This window comes from Centropristis striata, chromosome 12 (assembly GCF_030273125.1).
Source record: "Centropristis striata isolate RG_2023a ecotype Rhode Island chromosome 12, C.striata_1.0, whole genome shotgun sequence".
NCBI lineage: Eukaryota > Metazoa > Chordata > Actinopteri > Perciformes > Serranidae > Centropristis > Centropristis striata.
Window position 1 is genome coordinate 22,592,938 of NC_081528.1, and position 25,569 is coordinate 22,618,506.

Here is a 25,569-nt window from a genome sequence, read left to right on the forward strand (position 1 = left end):
TGCCTCACTTCCCGCTGCTGGACGATTGCTGTGCCAGGAGGAGAGTGACAAGAAGTTCAGGAGATGAACCTTCTGTTCGCAGCTGGAGCAACTCGAGTTCAGCCAGCTCTTTGGGCCACAGCGGGCTGGTGGCCAGCAGCAACGCAGGGTCTAACCAATGTAACAGGTGACAGAGAGTTTGCTGATCTGGCAGGGAGTTGGGCGGTCCTGGATCAGACCCCTGGGGCTTTGGTTTGCTGTGGCTGAATGTGAGTTGCTACAGGACTAACTCCTTATCCACAGACATTGTACCATTTTCTACATTTTAACATCCGGATATTTTTTTCTTGAAACACATATGACATCAGTAACATCTGTAACTTCCTTTCACCTCTGCACAGACTAAAACCAAGCAACGACATTTTAATTTTGTTGAATCAGGCATTAAAATAATCCATCCAATCAAGAAATCCTTTTTTCTCCAATCTCAATCCATTATAATAGCAATACTGCATGTTTTATGTAGGTCTGAGTTACAAATGTAACATATATAACCCACACCTTCATAAAACATACAGTACAAACTGCTTATTAATGCCAACTTCTTCTCACATCACTAAATAATCACAGTAATGTAGACATTTAGGTGAAAATTACAGCTCCTGAATACACTTTATTTAAACTTTATTATACTGTGACCGACACATATATAGGTTTCTATAATCATGCACACTGTCATGAGACAAAGGCAGAGCCCTTTCTTGGGGTAGCAGAGAAAGTTTGATTTAATGCTGCAATACCATTAGTCGAGGGAACCAGAGCAGTTAACAGAGAGAGTAAATGAAAGACAGAGTCACTAAAACAGAACACTAAAAATAAAGACATGAAGCCACTTTCATCAACCAGCATTCAACAAGCTATTGTGTGATTAAATTTGGAAATTTGTCTCTCCCTTGTATCCACTTTCCATCATATATCCTCAACCTACTTCTGCACCAGTTAGTGATTTCCTATATTTCCCAGGAAGCCTTTCGACAAACTCCAGAAAACGTGTCTGGGTTGATTATATTCAACTGGATTATATGTGAAGCCAGAGAAAGCTAACGCCAATAGCAGTATTGATAACATTAGCCTTATATGAGGAAGAAAACCAATTTTCAGTCATGAGAAACAAATCATTACAGCCTTTATTCCCATTGCACTGCACTGCAATGTAGACTGCATATCAGATTCCGTTGAGTGACATACAATTTTATTCTAGAAAAATAAAAGCTTTGATTCTGAGGGTGTGATATTGATATTTTAGATGTTTTTTAGATTAAATATCTCTATCAATTCTCTAAATGTGTTTTCTAAAAGGCTTACAAACCACATACACCATCTAACAAAATAATAAAGAGTATATTTTCACTCTTGGTTTCTCAGCACACGTCAGAAATGCTAATTTAGTCCACCCACTGTGGAAAGTCACATGAGATGAGGACCTATATCCCATCATGCACTGAGAACACACACGGACTGACTGTTCTACAGTCCATTTGCAGGCCTCCATAGACAGACCATTTCAATTCAAACCCATGGGAGGTTTAGAGAATCCTCTACACCTAATTGGCATGCAGAAGAAAAATAGTGGACAGTTAAGAAACCTACAAGAAACCCCACCGATGTACCATCTCTTCTGTTTTCATTCCGTGCCAAATATGTATTCTCCAGTCTCATATGCACCGAGCAGAGGGACGCCACTCTTTGCTGAAGTGCTAATTTTCAATCAATAGCTATTGTCTTGTTATATTGTATAACCACTGTAAGCATATTATGTGTTTGATGGGAAATACAGACGAGTGGTGTGTGTTTCTTAAATGTCCCCAGTCACTTCAGGTAATTTAGTTCTGTTGGGAGAGCAGTTCGATTTTTGACACATTGGGAGTGTTTTTTTTCTCTCTCTCTTTTCTTTTCCAGCTTGTTTTCTGGCCTGCAGAGAGCGAGAGAAAGGCCTTGAATAGTAATGAGCGTGTGCTGTAATGCAACTTCAGTTCAGTTGAGAGACTCATTAACAAACTGTGATGATTTTTTTCTTTTTTTTTTGTAACATCACTCTCAGCACAGGGGTTTTGGCTAATGTTAAAAAATGTTATCCTCTCTCAAGGTTACGCTTTCTCTCATTTCCCCTGATTCCTCTGTTTCTTCTTGAAAGTAATTGTTTCACGCTATGGCTGTATTCAGGCTATGTGAGTTATTAGCTGAATCCTCCGGCAGGAGTGTGGGCTAAATGGAACGGTGTCAAGAGGCTGGCTGCCCTGCTGTGTGTGTGTGTGTGGGGGTGGATGACTGGGAGTTAAGTAACAATGGCCAGTTGAACGCAATGCAAATCTTTAGTGTGTGTATGTGCATCTGCACATGCGTCTATCGCAAGTATTTTCGTATGCAGCGTCTCAGCCGCGGTCTCGGCGTCACAGTTCAAGTAAAGTGTCAAATTCCGATAAACTGCATAGCTTTTTGTGAATCTACATAAATCGTATATTTTTGGTCAGTGGAAGCGTGCTGTTTTGAGATAAGTACGAATGTATATATGCATATGTGTGTGGGATGGCGGGGGTACGATGTTAAAGGAGAGAGGTCTGCAGTGACAGCAGGAATACCTGGAGGGTAGAGATGGGAAAACAGAGACAGGAACAGCATTTGCAGCATTTCGCCTGAGACAGTAACAGAACCATGCTGTAGGGGCGACATGCAGAACAAGATGTAAATATAACACATGAACACATAATCCAGAAAACAGGCGATAAGCAACATTGCTTGACAACACACTGATAACCCAATCCTGACGCAGAGACAAAACTGTTTCTAACCAATTATGTGGCAGACAAGGAAATGGAAGGCCCCCTTCCCAATATATGTGGTATTGGAAGCTGGATAGTTTGACGGGCTTTGTTGAAAATGAATGAGTTTAACTACTACTTTACTGAGTGTAGCTGATGCTTCGTGTCCTGTTGATGGAAGCTTTGTCCAGAAGTAAGTAGAGTTTTTAAATCCAACTCTGTTCTTTTTCTCAACCCTAGTATTGTGATTTTGTTGTCCAACCATATTACATTCATTTCTTATCCGCACTCAGGTCACAGGGGGCTGGAGCCGATCCCAGACTATCACAGGGCTGACACATAGAGACAGACAATCACTCTCATTCACTCCTATGGGCAATGTGCATGTCTTTGTGGGAGGAAGCCAGAGAAGGGAACCCATGCTGACACGGGGAGAACATGCAAACTCCACACAGAAGAGATGCAGGTCAGAGTCGAACCGGTGACACTCTTGCTTTGAGTGTAGCCCTAACCATATTACAGCATTAACAATATATTTAAAACAGCAATCATAATGTTTAAACCAACAATTGTGACGTCATGTGCCAACAATGTGCTGTGGTCACGTGTTAACAACAACCTACGTCACATGTCACACTTTCCATATGTTTTGTACTCTGTAACACAGTTATAATGCCCTAAATTATAAAAATAATTGAAATAAACATAAGCAAATTTATATGTGGATTTTTATTTTTTTTTAAATGGGAAAAAAACATTGAATCTCTATTCAATATGTTTCCCAGTGCCCACAAGTCTTCCCATTTTAAGGGTAAGAAATGTGGTTCTCCACATGCTGAATTATTTAATTTTTGTCCTGTCCTCTCTCCTTTGCTCTGTGTAAACAGCCTGCAGTTTAGTACTGAATTTCTGTCACATGACTGTCGGTCTCAGTTGAATCATTTACAGCTCTCCAGTTGTGGGGTGCAGAATGTGTTTTTTTTACTTAATCTGGTAAGCGCAGACTGTTTACATTTGGCAAATTTTGAAACGAGACATGTAGAAAAAAGTGATCATGACAAAATATTGTTTTTAACTCAAATTTGGTTATTTTTCCTTCATCAGATATCTTTTTTTTTTTATTATAATTTTTCAATTTAAAATCAGCCAATGATTTATGTTTTAACAGTTGCTGACGGTAATAAATGGTGGCATTTTAAATTTTTTATTAAAACATACCTTTTAAACCCACCGCGGGTTGTACCGTTCAGAGGGTGAATTTGCTATATAGAATAATAAATATTAACAACTGATATTTATTTTTTTAAGTGGTACAAAAAAAGCTACAATCCTGTCATCATTGAAGCCTGTATACTGCTGCTGCTCCTACCTGCTGGTGTTTCTCTTCAAGTCACAAAAAAAGACCCAAAGTCCAATTGAAGCACACTATGCTCCTCCTCTTCTCTTTTTTTTCTCTCTCTGATTCACCCTCACACACACAGACGAGCTGCCCTATTAAAAGCCGCAGAAAAAAAAGCAGGCCGCCTTTGTCCCATTACTGTGGAGTGGAGCTGATGTTAGTGAAGTTGGCAGCCACGGATGACTGGGAGCCACCAAGGCCTTGGTCAGCTGACATTATCCTGCCCCTCAAATGTTACCCAGCCCTGCAGCAGTGTGTCTGCCTGTGTGTGTGCCTGTTGTACTATTTGTCCTTGTCCAAATGGAACTTCTGGATGGAGTAGCCATTCGTCGCAAGGTGGATAGGAGAGAGAGAGACAGAGAGACAGAGAGAGCGCGAGAGAGAGCGACAAAAAAGGTGGTAATCTGAGTGGATCTGAGCGCTGATCCTCTTTGGCTCTCGTAGTGTGTGTAGGAGGTCACATCAAGCTTGAGCTCTGGATAAGATGGGCATAACAACAGAGGAGATGGAATATTTGGACGGGAGCTAAAGTCACCAGCAACAGATTGAAAAGGATCAGCATTATAGCAGTATAGAAAAATATGGTCAAATAATTTGAGTCATCCGTCTGAATTCTTTATATCTGTGAGCCACATCTGTCACTGGATGACACACACACACACACACACACACACACACACACACACACACACACACATTCTTGTACTTCTATCTTTGTGAGGGCCCTCATTGGAATCGTGAATTCCCTAGCAAGGTTATTTTTTTAATTTTTCATTCGTTTTAGTTTGAATTTTTATTAGTTTTAGTTTTTTGTAATGGGGTATTTGTTGGGTGGAAGATTAAAAGAGGTCACAGTAAATTTTGCCTTTATTTCCTTTGTCTTATCCATCTTTATTATATATGAAAAAAGTTGACAAAGACAAAAACGAAGGACATTTTCACTATAATTTTAGTTAGCTTGGGAAGCACACAATACAGTTTCAGTTAGTTAATTAATAATATTTTTTTAAACATGAACCTAATTGTAACCTGAACCCCTAAAACAAAGTCTGAAATTTAAAAAAAAGCCTTTAAAGAAGTGAGTACCGGACGAAATGTCCTGACTTTGCAAAAATGTCCTCACTCTGTTGGTTAAAAACGTGTTCCAGTCCTCACTATGTAGGAAGTACAAGAAGACACACACATACAGACATACACACACACACACACACACACACACACACACACACACACACACATGGATCGAGTCACACAAAATCTTAAGAGGTATGTTGGTTCAATGACCATTAAAATTTAGTGACAGCTGTAATGCCGAAGGTCTGAATTGAGTAAAGGCATCTGAGATGAGCCTCCAACTGTAGTCCGGGGATGAGGATGAAACCCAGGCAAACAGTCCAGATGGGTCAGCGGCACGGAGCCAAAGCCCTCCTTAACCTGCTGGATCAGGGAATCAGCCACACTTCACAGCCACACCAGAGATCACACACAGTCTCACTCATACACAAACACACCCACACATGCAGACAAATCTCTTACCTGCACACACACACACACACATTCAGACCAGGTGCAGCCATTCGGATCGGTTTAAAAATTCCATCCCCAATGCTGAAATGTAAGGTAATAAAACCCATCTCGCTAGTTTGTTTATGGTAACTGCCGTAAAATAGCTACCGCCTTGCTTTATAGATTGAATGCCATAAAAAGATCAATTTGTTTCTTTGGGAATAAGCAATAATACAGTGCATTTAATATTCCTTTTTACAGACTTGTTTATTTTCATGTAGACTGGAGCATTAGAGATGCCATTATAAGGCCCGGCTAAATTGGTCCACTGAGGTTTGATCCAGCCCATAACAAGCACCGCGATTCTAAAACATTTATGCAACATCGGCCGACATTACAGCTTTCAGTATTTGTTATGGAGAATTGTACGGTCCCTATAGATGATCAAGAATGTTGTAATTGCAGTTACTTCTCTCGTCATGCGACGCTGCATAAGAAAAACCCATTTTGCCATTAACAGCCATTAACTTGTTTTCATAGTTTATCACTAATTAATGCAGAATTAGCAGGCTGATTGTCCTGAAAACTTCCAAAAATCATTCCGAGTTATCAGGGAAGAGGTTTTGAAAATAGCTCCCTCTCACCCGTCCCTAAACATGTGATTATGCGAATCAGCTGCAGCTCTGCTTTGCCGCACCAAAAGGCGAGCCAGAGAAGAAGAAGGGGAAAGGGAAAGGGGATGTTTGCACGTACATTGTTAGCAATTACTTTTTCCTAGAATAATCGTGAAGGCAACTGTGGGGCACAGCGAGTAAATAAGAACATAACTCGGGTTTAGGGCACATTGTTATCACAGCCGTGCCAGTGCTGTGACTGTGAAATGGAGAATACGCTTTTACTGCTCTCAAAAAAATCACTCTCGCCCACTGGGCTAGAGTTCCTCAAGTTCAGCTCACCCGGTGTGATATCCTCTTGCCGATGGTGAGTGCCGGCTCCTGACATTCCATCCCACAATGGATTTTAGTCCTTACCATATACTTTATGTTGTGTCTTAGCTGTAGCTGGGTGACAAAAGCACAGCACTGCCTCTAAATAACTGCTCGGCTGGGTTTTTATAGTGCTGCTACTCCAAACAAGCCTCTGTTTCCTAGTGAAACAGAAACAAAAGTGATGAATATAGGAAGAAGGGAAAAGACAAATCCCCAATCCTATCTCTTTTTGGGGGAGAAACATAAAATAACCAATCCATTATGCGAGCACCACCCCTGCTGTGTTCCCCTGATTCCCTCTAGCTATTAGCAGCTTAGGACACAAATAGATCACACAAGATATTAAAAAGCAGCGGGAATCTAACAGTTTAAAAGCCCCACCGTAATCCTTGCTGCGGAACAAAAACACGTCTTGAATGCAGTCAAATTATTTTTTTTTGCTGATTCTTGCCTCTTTTTTTACGGTTATTGTTTAGTATTCATATTTTATAGCGCATATTTTTATTAGACATGGAATTCACGGATACAACTTAGGTCATAAGGCAAAGTTAAATTCATCAGCAACAACAAGAACTCTGACTGCACCTTATTCTCTATGTTCATATATTATTGTTTAATTTTACCTCATACAATAGCAGGCTGCAGATTCAATAATGAAAACTCAGGAGACAAATGTAATGTTGCTCATAACAATAAAAATGTACAGATATATCACTATACTGTATTACTTCAGTCAGATGTAGGCATGACAGGAAATAAAATATTATGTCAGACCTGATCAAGGAATCAAGTGGTGAGTGAGGTTGATGTTAACGGCTTTTGACACCATCTAACTGACAGCACCTGGGTGTGCTATAGAGATCATATCAGAACGTGAGCATACTGAGTATCACCATATCATAATGGTGGGAATTTGACACAAATACTGGAATAATACTTGCAGGAATAGATGTTTACATGAGCGAGGTGTTTATTTTGATTATGTAGGTCAGGATGTGGTAGAAAGTGGCATTTATATGTTTTTTTTCTGGCTAAAAAGCAGGTAGAGGTGCTATATAAATACTGTAGAAGTATGAAAATGCTCAAAACGCACTGGTGGCACGTATTGGGAAACTGAAAGCTGTCAGGATATCTGTAAGGTTTTGATGCCACAGCATTACTTTATATAATATTGAATGCCACTCACCGGCTGCAATGATGGTGGTACAGGTATATTCAGATGGACATTTTAAGAAAAATTATGTGTTTTTTGAACATTTAAGCATGCAAACATGTTCTAGTAGAAGGCCAAAATTCAGATATGAAGCGAAAACAAGCATAATATATCCCCTTTAATATAAATATTAATGCTTTCTGTTATGCTACTTTCAGATTATCAGTTTTAGCCATAGACAAACAACATCCTTGAGCGCTTTGATGGACATGATGGTATGATCAGCTTTGTCCAACAACTCCACCATCCATGCTCCCATACCCATGATTTAATCACTCTACTCCCATTCTGCTTCAAACTCTCACTGGATTTAGCTCCTTTATGGGTTATAAAATCCATGTAGAGGAAAATGAAATACCGGCAGACATAATAAACACGAAGGCAGTTTAACTGATTATGTCGGTGCGCCTTCACAAACTAAATCCATGAAAATCCATAAAACTAAATCCATGAAAATAGCACAGGATGCGAGTGTTTGCTCTAAGACGTAAACCGAGAAGTTAGAAGCAAAGTCCTAATTTTAATACCAAAATTGCACTTAAGCCTTTTCACATTGGTTAAGCTGACCTTACACAAGAGGAAGTGATTTCAGTTTTAGGGAAATTTCCAATTTAGAGTCTAATCACAGAGTTGTGCTTTGCTGTCACAGGCAGTACTTGAAAGGTTTGACTCATTTTGACAATCCTGATGCAATCAAGCATTTTTGGTATTGTAATAAGTGTTTAGTTTTGCTCTGAAGATGCATGATGATCAACAATGCTCTTTCTGCCTTAATCCAGCAGACCTCTAGAAGTAAACATGCAATCTCTGAAGCATCAGCTATCGGTCTGATTATGACCTCAGGGGGCAAGGGGCATTATTGTGATGATAAATGTCCATGCACTGGTCATTGTTTACAGTTTGTTTAGGTTGCTATGCAAAAATAGAGTTGGAGATGAGGAATGACATTTGCAACCAGATTGTTCAACAAGTAGCCAGTTTGGCTCAAATACATAAGCTGCTAAAAAGCCAAATCATGTCAAACGACAGCCGATGGGTCAAGAGATTGCATTTCAACCAACGCGTTCCGCATCTTTTGCTCCTCATGCGGACTTTATACTCTGTACGATGCGATTTTATCCCAATACTTGAGTCATGATACAATATTATTGAGATTTTAAGCATTTTGCAATATTTTGAGTATTGTAATGCTATATTTTGTGATTTAAATGTTTAACTACATTTTGTGTCAAATTGTTTGTGTGTTTTGTACAATTTTGGATGGGTTGATGGCAAATCTCGTTGCACTAGTACTCTTTGCAATGACAATAAAGGCTTCTGATTCGGATTCTGTATCAATCCCCCCCCCCCCCAATACTACAATACTACTCGGGCTGCAAATAGTAACCAGACCCCCACCAATACTACAATATGGTCCTTTAAATGACAGAGGTTATATAGTATAAATTCATGAAAAAATTAAAAATTTCAAACAACAACTTAGTTAAAAAAACATGCAAAGGAAAAATCACAACCAATTCTTGTTAAAAAAAAAAAGTACTCTTTTTAATTGCAAATCATTTGTAGAGACTGTGACATGTGAACTTTGTTCATCCACAAAAATGTATCTATCTTTAAACACAATTTACAATTTAATTAAATCACCTCTCACTCCTGTCTTGCAAGTAGCAGCAGGACTAATGATTGTTTATTAAGCACCTAATTTGGCCGCAACAAAGCTGACTCTCAAGTCAAATAACAAACAATTGATAGTGTAATGTGTTAACAACATAATTAATCTGACTGCTGTGACAGATTGCTTAATCAGTCTCACTTTTTGACCATATGAAATTATTCCACGACCTGAGTAAATAATTAAAAGCATATTGTGTTTGACACATGATATTAAAAATCAATGTGGCATACGTGTGTATTTCATGCTTTCGTCCAATTGGTATCCCTTGACCAGTTTAGCCACCTTAACACACATTAATTAAATCAGCATGGTGTCTCACATGGCTATAAAAATAGGAATAAACCTTTAATTAAGCTGAGGTAAATCTCTCAGTGCGAACATCAAGTACAGCATGCCTCAAAAGGAACAATTCAGACTTGAAAGCCCCAGATAAGTTCACAGTATGAATCAAACACATCACTCCCAGAGCCCATCCTCAGTCCTTATCAGACCTCTCTCCTCAATTACAGACGTATTCTTAAATCAATGTGGAGTGATAGCAGTGTAAAGAAGACAGTGGAGTGGACTAGAAGACGTCTGGTGTCTAGACCGCTCTGGCTAGACACACACACACACACACACACACACACAAACAGTGATGTGACATGCCCTTATTATCCACCACGTCACATCCCACCGGGTGCCCGTCAGGACTCGACACTCACACAAACAAAAAAAGGAAATCTCAAGGAAAGAACGACACCTGGCTGCAATTAGAAGCTGAGGAATTAAAGTTAAGCATGGATTTCCTGACCAGACGTTACAAATATAACTCGTACACATTCGCACGCGCAAACTTACATACACACACACACACACACACACGCGAGAGAATCTCAGAGGGCATGTTCAAGCGCAATCACATCACAACATCCACTCATGTTATTACTATTCACCATCTCTTTGTAAACATGGAATATGAATGGGTGTAGACAAGTCATTCTCAGTGTGTGCTTCTGTGCGAGTGCGTCTACATGTGTGTGATGAGATTAGAATCATCCAGGACATTCATCTATTCTGTAGCTGGTGAGGAGATTGAGTGGGGTTGGGTGATATGATAGCACTTTCACAAAGGATTACATTACTCTCTCTCCCATTCTCTCGGTCATACAGTACTCTTTTGCTCTCCCCACTCCTCACATTTTTATAATGGACGCCGCCTATGTTATGAATTGAGCTGGTGTTAGATAAAGGATTAAGTACTAAAGAAATTGAAGCACAAGCACTTGTGAGTGTATATTTAAGTTAGAAATGACTTATGGAACTTTCTTTTGCCAAGTGATATTCATCATCCGGTGCTATTTCTGTGCCATGAGCTATGTGAGAAAAGATGTATTACAGGCTAATTATGCATCTATTGACTATATCATCCATCTAATCAGAAAGTCAGCTCATATTGGGCAGGAAAGGCGCAAAACTCCCCTATAGGAAGAGTATTTATACAGCCAACGCATACCATGTTTAATATAATCGGTGCCTTTGTAGAAGAGATGATTAAATGTATGTTTAAATGCCTGGTGCTGTAGACATAATGATAAGGATAAGCATTAGTTAATGAAATAGGTTGCAATCTAGTGCAAGCTGCTGCACTGTTAATTGCAGTTAGCAGCAGTAGGGATAGATGTATTGAGGAGGAGTTTGCTCTTTTACAGTATGTGAATGATATGTATGCCTTTTAGTGCAGGAGCGACAGGGATTGGTTGTGAATAAGGCCCTGAAATTAATCTAAAAAAAACATTAAGTATCCTTATGATTTTCATTCAAAAAAGTTGGGACACTGTGGAAAACTAAATGCATAAAAAAGAACAAAAATGAAAAATATATCAAATTAAATACCTTTTCTTTATATGTTCTTCAACTGAAAATATAATTATTTATTTATTGATTAATTTATTTTTTGCACAGCATCCCAACTCTTTTAGAATCAGGGTTGTAGAATTAACGGCCTCCTTTTTGATTCTACTCATTTATGGTGACTTTTTTTCTGAGCACTCATTTAAATGTATTTACATTCTATTATTACACTTCTGCAAAGCTGATTTCATTGTTGGTGGCGGGGTCTGCCGTTTCCACATTTGATTTAAATTGTTTTCACATGCACAAGGGATTCCTGGGAAACAATGCATGTATGTAAGCCAGCGTTTCTATTTTTAAATCTATCTCAATAACATCAACTGCTTACTGTTCTCTCTCCTACAGCCTTATCAGAACTGTATTAAAGGAACAGTGTATAGGATTTAGGGGGATCTATTGGTAGATAGCGATTATAATAATCATAATTGTTTACATTTGTGTATAATCACAATCATTGTGCTTTGGCATCAACCAACAATGGCTGAAAGAGGGTGAAAGTGCTGTGTTTTCTGACCTTCTGTTCAACCCGATCCTCTCACGTTCACAGACTTTGTCACTCTTTACACAACATCACTTGGCTTCTCCCTTTGCTCCCACCAGTAAGCAAGTCATCCAGGACTGAAAGGTTAAAGAAATAGTTTATGACAGTAGAGTCTGCCTCCATAAGGTTCCATATAAACATTAAACATTCTGGAGATGTATGTGATTTAAAGTGCTTTTTATATTCTTTGCAGTAGTATATTAAGCATGTCTCTTAAATTAAGTTGATTGCCTTTGTGATATATCTAAAAAATTTTACTTCATTCATCTTTTGAATGCATTATAATTGGTTTTAATGTTATGTTATCAATCATGTTGTCATTCGGTGGTTAGTGCATTTCTCTTTTGTTGTGTCTTTACACAGTTCTCAGTGATAAATCATAGTTTATATGCCAGATGACATGAGGCCTCACTGAAAACCTTTAATTGCAAAACCACAGCATGTTTCTAAAAATGTCGCAATCACTGCATGTTCCATTCCTTAAATAAAAAAAAAATCCCTTTCTCACGAGAGAGAAGGTCACTGTGTTCACAGGCTAAAGCTGGTCACTGGAGAGATAGAGAGACATACCAAGAAAGAGAGCGAGCCGGCTCGATAAACAGACAGGGAAGCCGTAATGACAAAAGCGTAGGAATCCAAGCTACAGTTGACTGTAAATGCTCTCCATTACAATAAATGACTTCATTACAATAAAGATGTGTTCAACCACCCTCTGTGTTTCAATGAGTATAACTGTGCAACGATTCGTTGAAGTGTGCTCAAGTAATAGAGCTTCAGATGCAGCCTGTGGTATTTACACTTATCCTCTCAATGTGCCGGCTCAGGACTGCCAAAGAGTATTTGTACCTGCGCAGAGCACCTGAATATGCACACTTATGCGCACACACACAGAGACACACAGCTGTATCACACTGATACGACCAGTCCCTGCCTTTCTCTGTGCTTATTAAGACATTGAAGCTTTTAGCACCTAGCAGCACTAATCCTATAGCCTTATGCTCACTGGTACTGGAGCCAAATGGCCTTATACACAAGGCTCTGTCGCTCTCTCTCCCTCCCTTTCTCCCTCTCTTTCTCCCCGTGCGAGTGTGAGCATCTGTGACTGTTTGTGATGAATGGATGAGGCGAAAGAGGAGAGGGGTGAATGTGAGACATTGCACCACTGAGGTCAGTGAGGAGAGAGAAAAAAGGAGGGAATGAACAAGGGAGGCAGAGAGGAAAAGAGGGGATGGGTGTTGGTGGGGATGGGGTTATGCAAGTGTGTGTGAGGGGGGTGGGGGGTAGTTGCACATGAATTGCATACAAAAGTACCACATGCACTCTGCCCCTGCGTTTATGTCCTGCTTGTCAGGCATGCAGAGCGCGCGTGTGCTTACGAGCCTGTGTTTGTGTTTTTGTGTGCACACTGGCGTGTGTGTGCGGGCATGCATGTGCAAGGCCGAGGTAGGTTAAACTTGTACTCGTGAAGTGTTCCCAGAAGAGATTAATCATTCTGTGCTGGAATGCAGCATCGCGGTCATAAATCATCACCTGACCCCTCTCTCTCTCTCTCTCCATCTCTCTCTCTCGCTCTCTCTCTCTGTCTCTCTTTCTCTCTCTCTCTCTCACATGTAGCGGTGGAGTCAGGGTAAAAGGAGTGTCATTGCATATCTGCAGTAAACAAACAGCCAGCAGCCTTGACAGAAGTGTGAAAGGTAGGAAGCAGAGCCAATTATCAAATACCAGTCTATTCAAATGATCAGTCAAATATATGGAAACTGGGGCCATCACAATATCAGATTTTTACTACACGATCATCGTGGCCAAAAAAATTCCCAATAATAAGAGAAAATTTAATTATAATGGAACAGCCCAGTGAACAAAATAACACATAAAGATTCCAAAAATATCTTTAATAAAAAAGAAAATCCGGAAATTATAATAATACTACCAGAAAAAAATATTTAAAATGGCCAGATTATTTACACAAAATTATCTTATGGGTATTATTAACATTATATATATCTATTTAAATATTACGGTTTATGCCAATAACTGTATATCTATAGAAATCTTGTCAATCTCACAATCATTGACAGAATAAATAAATAAATAAATAAATAAATAAATAAAAATACTGTGAGTAATACTGTGGATGTTATGGATGTTTTGAGTCCATTAGGATGATCCTGTCAGTAGATGTAATCAGGATGTATGGCATCTTCCAGTCTGTACCCCTGACATGTACACTGAACCAGAGAATATATTAAAAATCCAACCCTGTTACCAGACAGAACATTGATCTCAATGGACAATTTTACAAAACATTGTCAAACTGTTAATGTTAACATTTTTTAAAATGATTTATTTAAACAATTTTGGCATGTGGCAACAAAGAAATGGAAGATCACCAGCTAATTGTTGGTCTCTTACAAGACGCAAACTCCAGTCTCTGAAGATATGTTCATCTCAGTTTGTCTAACTTCAAAACTTCAATAAGATAGTAGTATAAAAACTAAAAAAATGTTTTATACGATGGCAAAAAGAAACTTCTTCTTTTTCGTTAACAACCTGCACACAGTGCCTGTACAGAGAAACTGTACACATATTAGCATATAGTGGATTTTCTTCCCCATTGTTTCAAGTGTTCAGCCTTGGGTTGATAAAAATCTGACTGTATTTGTTTTTTTTAATAGCTCCAGTACTTTGAATACCAACTAGCATGGATATTGTATCATTTTAAACATGAGATATTGAAAAGCTATCAAAGTATCAATGCTTTTGACGACCTTAAGATCACATCAGCCGTGTCTTGCCTGGGTCCAGACCTTGGAATCGGTCTGCTACAGAGAGTTCGATCCAATGAGCACAACAGGGCGACTAACAATGAGCCAATCAGCGCCACAGCCGGGATGAACACTCTTGTCAAGCTGTGCATTTACATAGACTCCATGTGTTCTCAACATCGCCCAATGATGCAGTTAGTTTTTACTTCACTCCTAAAACCCTGGCAATACCAGTATGTTGGCTTGGCTACACATCAGTTTCAAAATAAAATAGATTTAGATGAATACAGTGGTCTCTAGTGATTTGTTAAAGGAAATCCATTCTCTCTCCTCCATAGAAATCGGTGAGAGTGGAGTCAATGTCAGGCTGGAAATGGAAATGAAGTGCAGGGGGTTGACAAATCTGTCTGATATCAAGCAAATTCAGATCACAACACCCTTACATCCCAACTTGCTATAGCACAAATTTAACTGGCAGTGAATTTTTGCAATAAATCCTGTTGCAAAATCATCCACTATAAACCTAAATGGTAGGATACTAGGAATCCATTATTGGCCTGAAAGAAGTGAAGGAAGAGAATTCAATATAATTTACTGACTTGCAGTTGAATCATTGATGACAGTCATGTAAAGTTCTGAAATCACATTTTTAAATGTTTCACCACTGTGCCTTTTGTCCGAACACTTTTATTATAAATGTATAATTCAATTGAATGCATCTGTTCTTGTGTCTGAGCAGTGGCTGGGGTTGGGACCACCTATATTTACAGCTGCTCATCAAATGTTCAAGGGCAGGTGGGAGCCAAGAGAAGCTGCCGAACTCATGTTTGGATCCAACCTTTAGACCTCCCCAACTCTGATTTCTGGGGGAAAAACAGAAGCTAGGCAGAAGTCAATGCTACTGTGCAGTTTTCCACTCAGGTAGAAGAAAAGAGCCTTCCTTGGTTATGTTCAAGTACGGGAAATTGATTTTGTAATATTAAAAATTCAACAGCTGAGTTTCATTACTTTTCTGAGCCTATTCCCTTTCCCTTGTGGAGTGGGAAAATATCACAGTTTATTAAATTACTTCTCTGAAAAGTCTCTAGGGATGCCATCTTAACTCGCGTCCTCCTTCACAAGGCCATTTTAGACTGTAACTAGGCATGTCTGCTTAGAAAGAGAGACAGGGAAAGAGAGAGGTATGAAGGTACACTAAATTTCATGAATTCATTGGCTGCCGCAGACAGTTTGTGGTTATTCCATTGGCTGTGAAAGGCATGGAATTGAATGATCCCACAAATCAAGGGGAGGGGAGTGAGAGTACAGTAAATGGAGAAACCACAGTAATTCCTAACTGGAATTGCTAGTGTGTGTGTGTTTGCGTGTGTAGGAGTCCCATAGCTGATGTGCCCTCGCCTAGTCAGGGTAACAGCAGCCCCTTATGCAACCTCAGCTGAAGTGTACTTAGAAATGCAAAAGGTTGAGGATATTAAGCAAGTTCACTTGCACAAAAGATCCTCAAGCATCAACAGCCATTTCCTCATCTACACATCCCGTGGAGGAGCACGGGGGCGAGGGCTTGACTGGGTCTGTGGGCTTATAAGAAATGAATAGGCAGCATCTTTGAGCATGACTCAAGCAGCCACACCTTCCTCTTGAAGGCAGCAGAGGACAGGTCCACTTTTCACTGCAGATTTCAAAACAGAGAGAGAAAGAAGAGGCAGGGGAATGTGTAATTTGTAGTGGAGACGACTCACCTCTCCACTGATGGGAAATAGTTTAAAAAGAAAAGCCTGCACTGCAGGGCCAACAGACGAAGGCTGTTTCTGGTTACTTTTAAATAAACTAGCACTGTGATGACAGCCAAGAAATCCAGTTGAATTCATTGTGGCCTGGGAAAGCTCGATGGGCATCTCGCTTGCTTCTGCATTTTGACCCAAGCTGACCCAAATGCTTGGAAGATCGTACCATTGCCATGGTTACCGACGTCCAAATTAGTATTCTAAAGCTGCCATTTTTTTCAATGAAAAAAGTGAGAAATGGAGCTCCTACTATCCACGGACGATGATGGAGAAGCACAGTAAAGAAAGAGGAAAAAAACAGGTTGAAACCTGATCCTGGTTCTCCTTAGTGGATTTCAACGAGCACCAGTTGCAATTTAGATTTTGTCTACACTTGGTTTTAAAATGCATCTTTGGCGATCGGATCACAAGTGGTCTGCACTAAATACAAGTGTAAACAGGGTCCAAGATGCATTGTGATTGGATCACTCAAACCACTTGCTGAGTTGGTCTAGGGTGCATTCGGCTGATGCATCCTGATGCACCCCTGTAACAGGAAATTATGTCATCAATGCAGGCCTTGTGGTGGTGCGCCAACGGCTGTAAAAATGGAAAGGACTCATCATTACCGGGCCGTTTGTGTGCAGGGCAATTTCACCTTCTAGGGGAAGTGGTGTAGGTAGCAACGAAATCCAAACACAAGTGGTCAGCTGGACACCCTTGGAGACGCATGATACACACAGGTGTAAACGAAGATTTGTCTAATCTGTCCGCTTGTGATCTTGTGCTTGTGTCCGTCTTTAGCTCGGTTTCATTCCATACTAGACCCGTTTCAGAAGCTGAATTTTTTGACTGCCTGTCTGGTAGAATAATGGTAATTAAGATCATTAAGGTCATTGGTTGGCAAGTCTTGCAACAGTTTAAACTACTGTTGGCAGATCTAGGGTTACCTTCTAGAGACAACCATCATTTAGTCATTTCAGAAAACTAGGAGTGACATCACACAGCCTACATCCATATTTTATACCGTCTATGGACAAGCATCAGTTCTAAATCCCAAAATATTAGCTATAATGAAGAAAATGATCAAACTGCCTATTTGAGAAGTTGTATCTGGAAAATGTCTGACTGAAATTTCTATTCATGAACTCACAATCAGACTTTCTCTTGCTTCCTGGTAGTTCAAGATTTCACTTAAATGTAGCACAAAAATCAGTGACTGATGGCCTCACACCATGTGGACTATGCTAAATGACTTGGTACTAGCCATTATCCACGAGTGCAATGTGCAAGAAGGCACACGAGTTAGAGACTTTATTTTTGCTCAACTTAAATGTAACCAGGAAGCTCCCAACAAAGCGCCATGAGCATGTGAGCAGGATGAGTTAAAACCAGTCGGTCAGCTGTCAGACAGATGTAGTAAATATCATCCCACTCTGTCATCTCTTCTAACACAAAAACCCACAGGATCCATGAGCATGGTAATCCAAGATGAAGGCTGCTCTCTACAAGCGTCACTTTCTCTAAAGCACAGCAAATGCCGGGTGTCACACGCAACACACATACGAACACACACATGCATACACACATCACACTACACTGAGCACTGTGGTCTGCACTAAAGGCCCTCCAAGGAGAACTATAGGCCATTAAGGTCACAAAGAGGACTGTATGTAAGGGACAGATGGAAGGAAGTTTACAGCATTCAGATTTCATGTTAGTCTTAGAAAAACTGCCATAAAACATACAGACAATACTCAAATATAATGCATCTGAAAGCAGGAGTCAATGCAGGAATGCATGAAGACAGTAATGTCTTCTAAATGCTGGCTCGAAAAATGTCAGACTATTATGTATTCAAAATTGTTTTCACATTAAGTTAGATTCTCAGTGGCTAATTCTAAACCTAATATGTGTCTTGGCGGCAATTTTGAGAATCGTTGTTCCAATAAAGAGATATCCAGGGCTCTATTTTAGCGGCAGTGCATTACACGCTATGATCCACTGTGTTTACCTTGATTAAATCATGCACAACCCACAGGCTGCCACAAAGTAACCATACCCACTCCTCTACACTTTCTCTTCTCATCCTAAAACAAGATTTCAGGCAGCCATTTGAATTATTTTAATACATTGTAATTGTGATTGGCGTAAGCAGTGGTTATAATCCTGGGTAGGTATGGGTTGGAAGGGGCTTGTTGTAGAAGGCTCAGAAGGCCGTTATCAGCCCCATTAAATGGGCTGCTATATTAATGTGTATTGTTAGGTGCCGACCTCTACTGGATGTAGTTTTTAGGACGGGAGCAAAGTAGGCAGTGATGTGGTATAACGAGTCACCAGGGGTGGAAAGTAACGAAGTACATTTACTCAAGTAGTGTACCTAAGTAGAATTTTGATGGAGTTGTTCTTTACCTGAGTATTTCCATTTTATGTAACTTATTACTTCTACTCCACTACATGTTAGGCCTATATTGTACTTTTTACTCCACTACATTTAGCTGACAGCTTTATTTACTTTTCAGGTCAAATTTAACATAAAAACATGATACATTTAAAGGTAATTAAACCACATAAAGTATATTAAGTTAGTTAGTTAAATTAGCCCTACCTTGAGAAAATTAAAACACTGCTTACATGAATGCATGAATTAATAATAATCCAATGATATATTTGGAATATATAAATAACAACCTGAGTGGGGCCATTCGGCATAACAAGTACTTTAACTTTGCTGATACTGATGCTGATATTTTTGTGCTATTAAGGAAATAAGTTTTGAATGCAGGACATTTACTCGTAGTGGAGTAATTTCACAGTGTGGTATTAGTACTTTTACTTAAGTAAGGGATCTGAATACTTTTACCACCACTGCCAAAGACAGCATGCATATAAGGATGGTGGGCGGTGGATGGCTCTCTAATTAAAGGACTTACAAAAACTAAAAAATTGCAACAAAAAGTTGATTTATAAGTGATTTTAATATCATGTAAGTGTCTTGATGTGTGGTATATGTGTTTTTACATTCAGTAATGTAAAGCATGTAATCCAAACCATGGAGTTTCCTTTTTTTTTCCTTTTTTTTTTTTACTAAAATGAACCACTTAGTTTTTTCTTAAACCTTACCATGTTGTCTCTTTTCCGCCAAAACTTAACCACATAGTTTGGTAGCCTAAACTTAAGAAAAGCAAAACCTAAAGAAAACTGCAATTCCAGTAATTTAAGGGGCCGATAGCGTCGTTCTGCACAAATATCAGAGGCCGGCGCCTTCTAACCCTTATCCATGAGGCTAATAACAACTGATAATGGACATTTAATGGGCTGACAAAATATGAAATGGGTGCAATCATAATTAAAAAAAAAGGCTGGCACAAATTAGTTTTTAATTTACAGTTATGGAAGCAAAGAATGTCGCATTTAACTGAAAAACACTTAAGAATTTTTTTAAAAAACATCCTATTTTCACTTTTCTGAACTGAACCCAAGCCGCAGATGTCAGGAACCATTTCTTTTTTACACTCTGTGGTTTCCTACCACTAACCACCAATTAATCAATTACAACAATTAATGTAATTTGTCCCTTCATCAGCAAGTCTTTGTAATTTTAGCCTCTCGAAAAACCACAGCATGCCATTCCATATGTCTAGGCAGGCGCCCCGAAGGAGCACAATTAATGTTGAGAGTTGAAATGTTGAAATATGAAACAGAAAGTACAATGAAGCACGAATGAATCAAACTGAGGACTAGACAGCCAGAGCAGGGGAATGTGGAGGGGGACAGTAAGCCGCGAACAACTGGTTAGACGTGGTGGAAAAAGAGGGTGGAAACTGAGCTCGTCCTCTCTCATCAAAGCCCTTCTGACACTGCTGTATCTCATGCCACCCAAAAGCCGCTCTGCAGGAGGCCAAACCATGGCAGTGTAATAGGAACGAAACTATTCCTGCAGCAGTTTTCTTTCCTGGATGTGGATTTATGACACTGTGTTGATTGTATTTCTGGCTCAAAAAAGCCATGAGCTTGTGAAATAGCTGAGAGGGGTAGTAGCAGCCCATAATAGAGCTAAGCTAGTATTTTCTATTTAGCGGCACGCGCTGACAATTACAGCAGCAGTATAAACAATGTCGCCCTCTCTCCGTATCCTGTCACAAAGACCATCATTTTCAGCCACCTCTCCTCTCTCTAAAGGTCAGTGTTCTTAGTTAATCAGTAGTGACAAGAGGTTGTTTCTGCTTCCATTACCACCTATCCTGTTCTGTCCCAAATGATAAGATGTTAAGGTCTAATGTACCGTACGACGGCTGTGTTTGCTATATTTCAAAAATGATATTCCCAGATAAAATAACAATCATGCCCTCAGTTCTATTTAGCACTGAATCATTCAAGACCTGCTTGTGAAAATGGCTTTAAAACGAAACAAAGCAAAAGAAGACAATGGAGGTTTTAAGCTGCAGGTGTGTAAATCTGCTGGGGATAATTGCATGCTTTATCCTCTCTAGTATCTTCATGTATGAATAAATAAAAATCTAAACTTAGCCCTCAAGGCTATATCTGATGGATTGAAGGTATTTTGAAACTTGCTAATGTTGCTATGGTTGCAGTGGCAGTGGCAACAGTGCTTAGGGTTTCACACGTAGTAAACCCTAACTATGCACGGTTGCCTGAGTCCTCCGCCGTAATTCAGAGGCTGTAGTGGGATTCTAATGCTATCGTATGAAACTAAAAGATCTAAAGAAATCCATTGGTACCAACCATTTTATTAAATCTTGTGGGGAAAGGGAGTGAAATATAATGCTCCAAACTTTTGGCGAGAGAAAACTGGCATGACCATTTTCACTGGGGTCCTTAAACCTCTGACCTCAAGGTATCTGAATGAAAATGGGTTCTCTGGGTACTCACAACTCTCCCATTTACAGATATGTCCACTTGGTGCACATTGGTGTTTATCAATATTAATGTACACTGGGGTCCAACTGCATATATTGCATAAATTGGGTATGACTGGAAAGCTGAGACACTTGTGGATTCAATGAGCCCATTTGTATTAATGTGTGATGATGTTAGCCCCCATAGTAGCCATTTAATTGAAGTTAGAATATTTTTAAACTTAACCTCACTTTACAAAATGACCTGCTGGGACCTCTAGGATAATCACAGCCTCATTAAACTTTAAAACCACAAACTAGAGACCTAGAGCATTCAGAGGATGTATTGCAAGTTCTCTGCATGTAACCTAAAAATTCTTACAAAAATCTCTAAAATATCAAAAGTTTTTCATAATTTGGAGGGATTTTTGATTGGTGTAATGGTGTAATTAAGCACCAAAACTGTGTAACAAATGGTACAAATCCAAAATTTGCTGATACAATTTATGGGCCATAATTTACCATGAGAATGTCCATCATGTCATTCCATCATAAGCTCTTTCACACTCTAAACTTTCACCTTTTTAATAAATGCGTCACCATAAAAACATGAAAAACTTGTTTCAAAACCATGTTGAGCTACATTTCAAATCTATCTTCAGGTTCTCAGCTTTAAGATGATCAACTCCACTTCTATGTGACATCTACTGTTGACTCGCTATACCCCCCTAAAAACACCCTGCCAGGCCCTTATAAGGTATAAATGCATCTGTGGTTGGGAGGGGTGGAGTGGAAAAGGTTAAATTGTCCAGGTAAAGGAAAAAATAACATTAACACCTTGCAGCAAACACATTTTACCAAAACCAATCCAGTCAACACATGAAATCATGCAAAGCCTACAAATAACAGGCACTTTAAAGCCTCTCAGGTAATTATACCTGAGAGACATATAAGCAGCTTTTTGTTATGACATCATTTAACATGCTGCAATGTAGTTATCATTGACAGAATTTAAAACAATGAAAACAATGCTTCCCATTTTGTGTTTGAAAAGGAGTTTTGGCTCTAAACCGGCAACAAAATGGCCTAGTCACAAACATTCAGCCCACTATGCTGCTTCATTATCTAACTCTGAGTGGGTTCTGAATTGGTTGGGAAGGACAAAATGTATTAACTGGCCGCTCAGTACCAATACGGGTCACGCCTGTAGTGCGAAAATGGCATTAGTGAAATTGGACCCTTGAGGTTTTCTAATGCCGTTTTCCATCTGTTTGCATGTGTAAATGTGGACGCTGCTATCTGCACGATGCAGGACAAAACCCAGCAGAGGGGTCACACTGGATACCACTGACCTCAAAGCAGCCCCGCAGCCCTGACGGCGTGCGTGCGTTTGATGTGTGCGCATGTGTCCGATTGCCGCCGTGCGTATGCATTAGGGTTATTGTGTGAAGCCTTCAGTCTTTAATCCTCTAATCTGCTGAACCCTGGAAATCACTGCAGTCATCTGTCAGCTTGGTCCGAGCGGGCTACAGGGTTCAAACGCATGCACACGCAGACACGCACAAACAAACACTGAATGATGGTCATTTATTCAACAGGGCCAGCCTCATTTCAGTCTAATGAAGATTGATGCTGCTCTTTCCAGGCCTCACAGGTGTTGTGGTAAAATATATAAATACGTAACCCACATAGAGGGAGAGAAAGGGAGAGGCGAAGGAGATAGATTAACAGACAGACATTCACTCTCTCATCATATTTACATGGGAATTAACAGAATATCCACACACACATACACGTCTGTGTCTAGAAGTCAATCTACAGCATCTCCATGGTAACAGTTAATCTGTTGAATAGTTGTGAAGGTCCAGCAAGGACATGGACTCAGACAACCCATAGTGCTCAGACCCTTGAGTCAAGCCTAAACCTCTCAGGCCTGTTTGTGTGTCTGTGTGTAGCCATGCCAAATGGGGCACCCTGAGGGCTTGTCTGGAGATTGCGGTTGACACGGCCTGCTGCTGTCCAGTGTGAGCTCCTATTAGCACTTAAGACTGTGGCTCGCGACACGTATGCGCACAGAAAACACACTAATGATCACGCTTGGCAGGTTAAGGAAGACCTGTGTGTCTGCATGAGTAAAACAGGCATAGCAAAGTTTTTTTCCATATGCACGTTTTTAAATGTGTGTCAGTAATGATTGCACGCCAAACTGAAGGCTTTTCTGTTTTGATTTATATGCCCCTGTCAAAAGCTCAAGATGGAGGGATGGAAAGTGGGAGAAAGATCAAACAGCGTGAGAGATCACACAGACCCAGGCAGGCTTGAAGAGAGCTAAAGGTGGAGGAGGAGATAGTAGGGCCACCGAGAGAAACTGTACCAGTTAGATTGAAGTGTGAATCTCAGCAGGGCGTCTCATCGTCAAGTTCTGCGTGGCATCTGTGTGTGTTTTCATGTCATAAGGTGGTGACAACTGCCAGGCTCTGGGATCTACAGCTGGTGTGTGGGCCTCGTCCCTTGACACCTCTACTTGATACACAACTGACTCCAAAAGTTTTTCTGATGCAATATTAAACTTACTGCAAGCATATGGTATGAAATCCTTAAATAAGAGTCATGCTGAATGAATATCCGCTCCTGAGCGAAAAGGCTTCCTGCAGTGTTACGGCCCTCGCTGCAGCTCCAGGGGAGTCAGCTGGGCTGTGGCTTTCTGCCTCTCTGTGTCACCAAAAAAACAGAGCATGGCAGCAGAGGGAAGGTATTAAAATTCAGCACGCACCTACACTGCCTGGACCTGTGATTTAGACCTCCACAAAGCATAATACCATGCATTATTTCTAATCCAATGTTTGACAGCATGTGAGCAAGTTGGTGAAATATTAATGCATACGAAGACTGTAAAAAAAAAAAAATATATATATATATATATATATATATATATTTGATGTGCAGTGCAGGAATTGGTGCTTTTTTAAAGGGAATAACTGGTGGAGAGGCATGGAATACGCGACAGGAGCTGTGGCCGCTCGGACGCACCGCGGCGACGCAGAGCTGTGGCCGTCCTGAGGGAGAGGAGAGGAGGAGAGCGGTAATGACAGGTCAAGCAGCCAATTAAAGCCCACCAGTAACTCCATCTTTGCTATGATGATGGAAAAGCTCTTATTTTCGAAGGGCAAACTCACTTTATCACGCATGTACGTGGAGCTGAGAATGCTGCGCTGCGGTAGCCGTAAACGCGTCAGTCAAAGGTTAGCCTCGCTGCTGCCCCTCATCACGACCTGTCTCTCATCCACATGCCACTATGACCCCTTTAAAGCCCTACACAGCCAGGACACGTGCACATATTTTACACATATTCTAAGGATGTGATCAGATGTGTGCAAACCTCTCCAACCACAAACTCCATAGCGATTCACATAAGGTCATCCCTGCTCAGGAACTATTAACCAAGCAGCTGCACAAAATGACACATAAACGCCACTGCGGACACGCGAAAGGAGCCCTGTGTGACCAATGCCAGCCAAGTGCACGCTCACACGAGGACCATAAATGTTATTCCGGTAAAAAAGGCACCTCAATGTCACCGCTGCGCGCTGCCCTCCCCAGTCCTACTTGCCACAAGAACTGATTGCGTACACGCGTGTGGCGTTTGTGGTCGCAGGAGCTGATGTGTAAACAACAGGGGCATCGTTTCCACAGGAATATCATTAAAACATCACGTACCTTTTTCCCCCAGCTATGTGCGGCACTCACTGCATAATCCTCCTTCTTCAACTTGAACTTTTTTTTCCTTCGCTCCAAATCGAACAGCCTCTGAGCTACTTGACACTTGTTTATTGCATACTTTCTTTGGCCGGTCTGTCCTGACAAGCCGCTATTGCACACAGCGTGAGATGAGAGCACGGGGGGTGCGCTGATGGAGAGGAAAGGCTATAAGCCTCCAGTACAACATCTCACCAAAAAAAAGCAGGGGGGAAATCAAACGGAGCAATCCATTCCGCGGTGATGGTCGTTATTGGGTGCAGTAAAGGCAGCAGCTGTGCGTCTTCCGTTGGTTCTCTTCAGACCTGAGAGCGGCGGGGCAGGCGGGCATGCTCTGAACGTGAGCGACGGCCGATCGGTTAAGGGGCTGCGCGCAGCAGCATCCAGGGAGCGACCATCCACACACACAGTA

At 40.5% G+C, this 25,569-nt stretch overlaps 1 protein-coding gene across 1 annotated transcript in view; it reads right to left on the minus strand.

Annotated features, from left to right (window-relative positions):
* Positions 1-25,159, minus strand: part of tenm2a (teneurin transmembrane protein 2a) — a 251,764-nt gene extending 226,605 nt beyond the window's left edge. The window contains exon 1 of the mRNA XM_059345574.1: positions 25,119-25,159. The gene's annotated coding sequence lies outside the window, so the exon portion shown is untranslated. The remainder of the gene's footprint in view (positions 1-25,118) is intronic.
* Between the last annotated feature and the right edge of the window lie 410 nt (positions 25,160-25,569).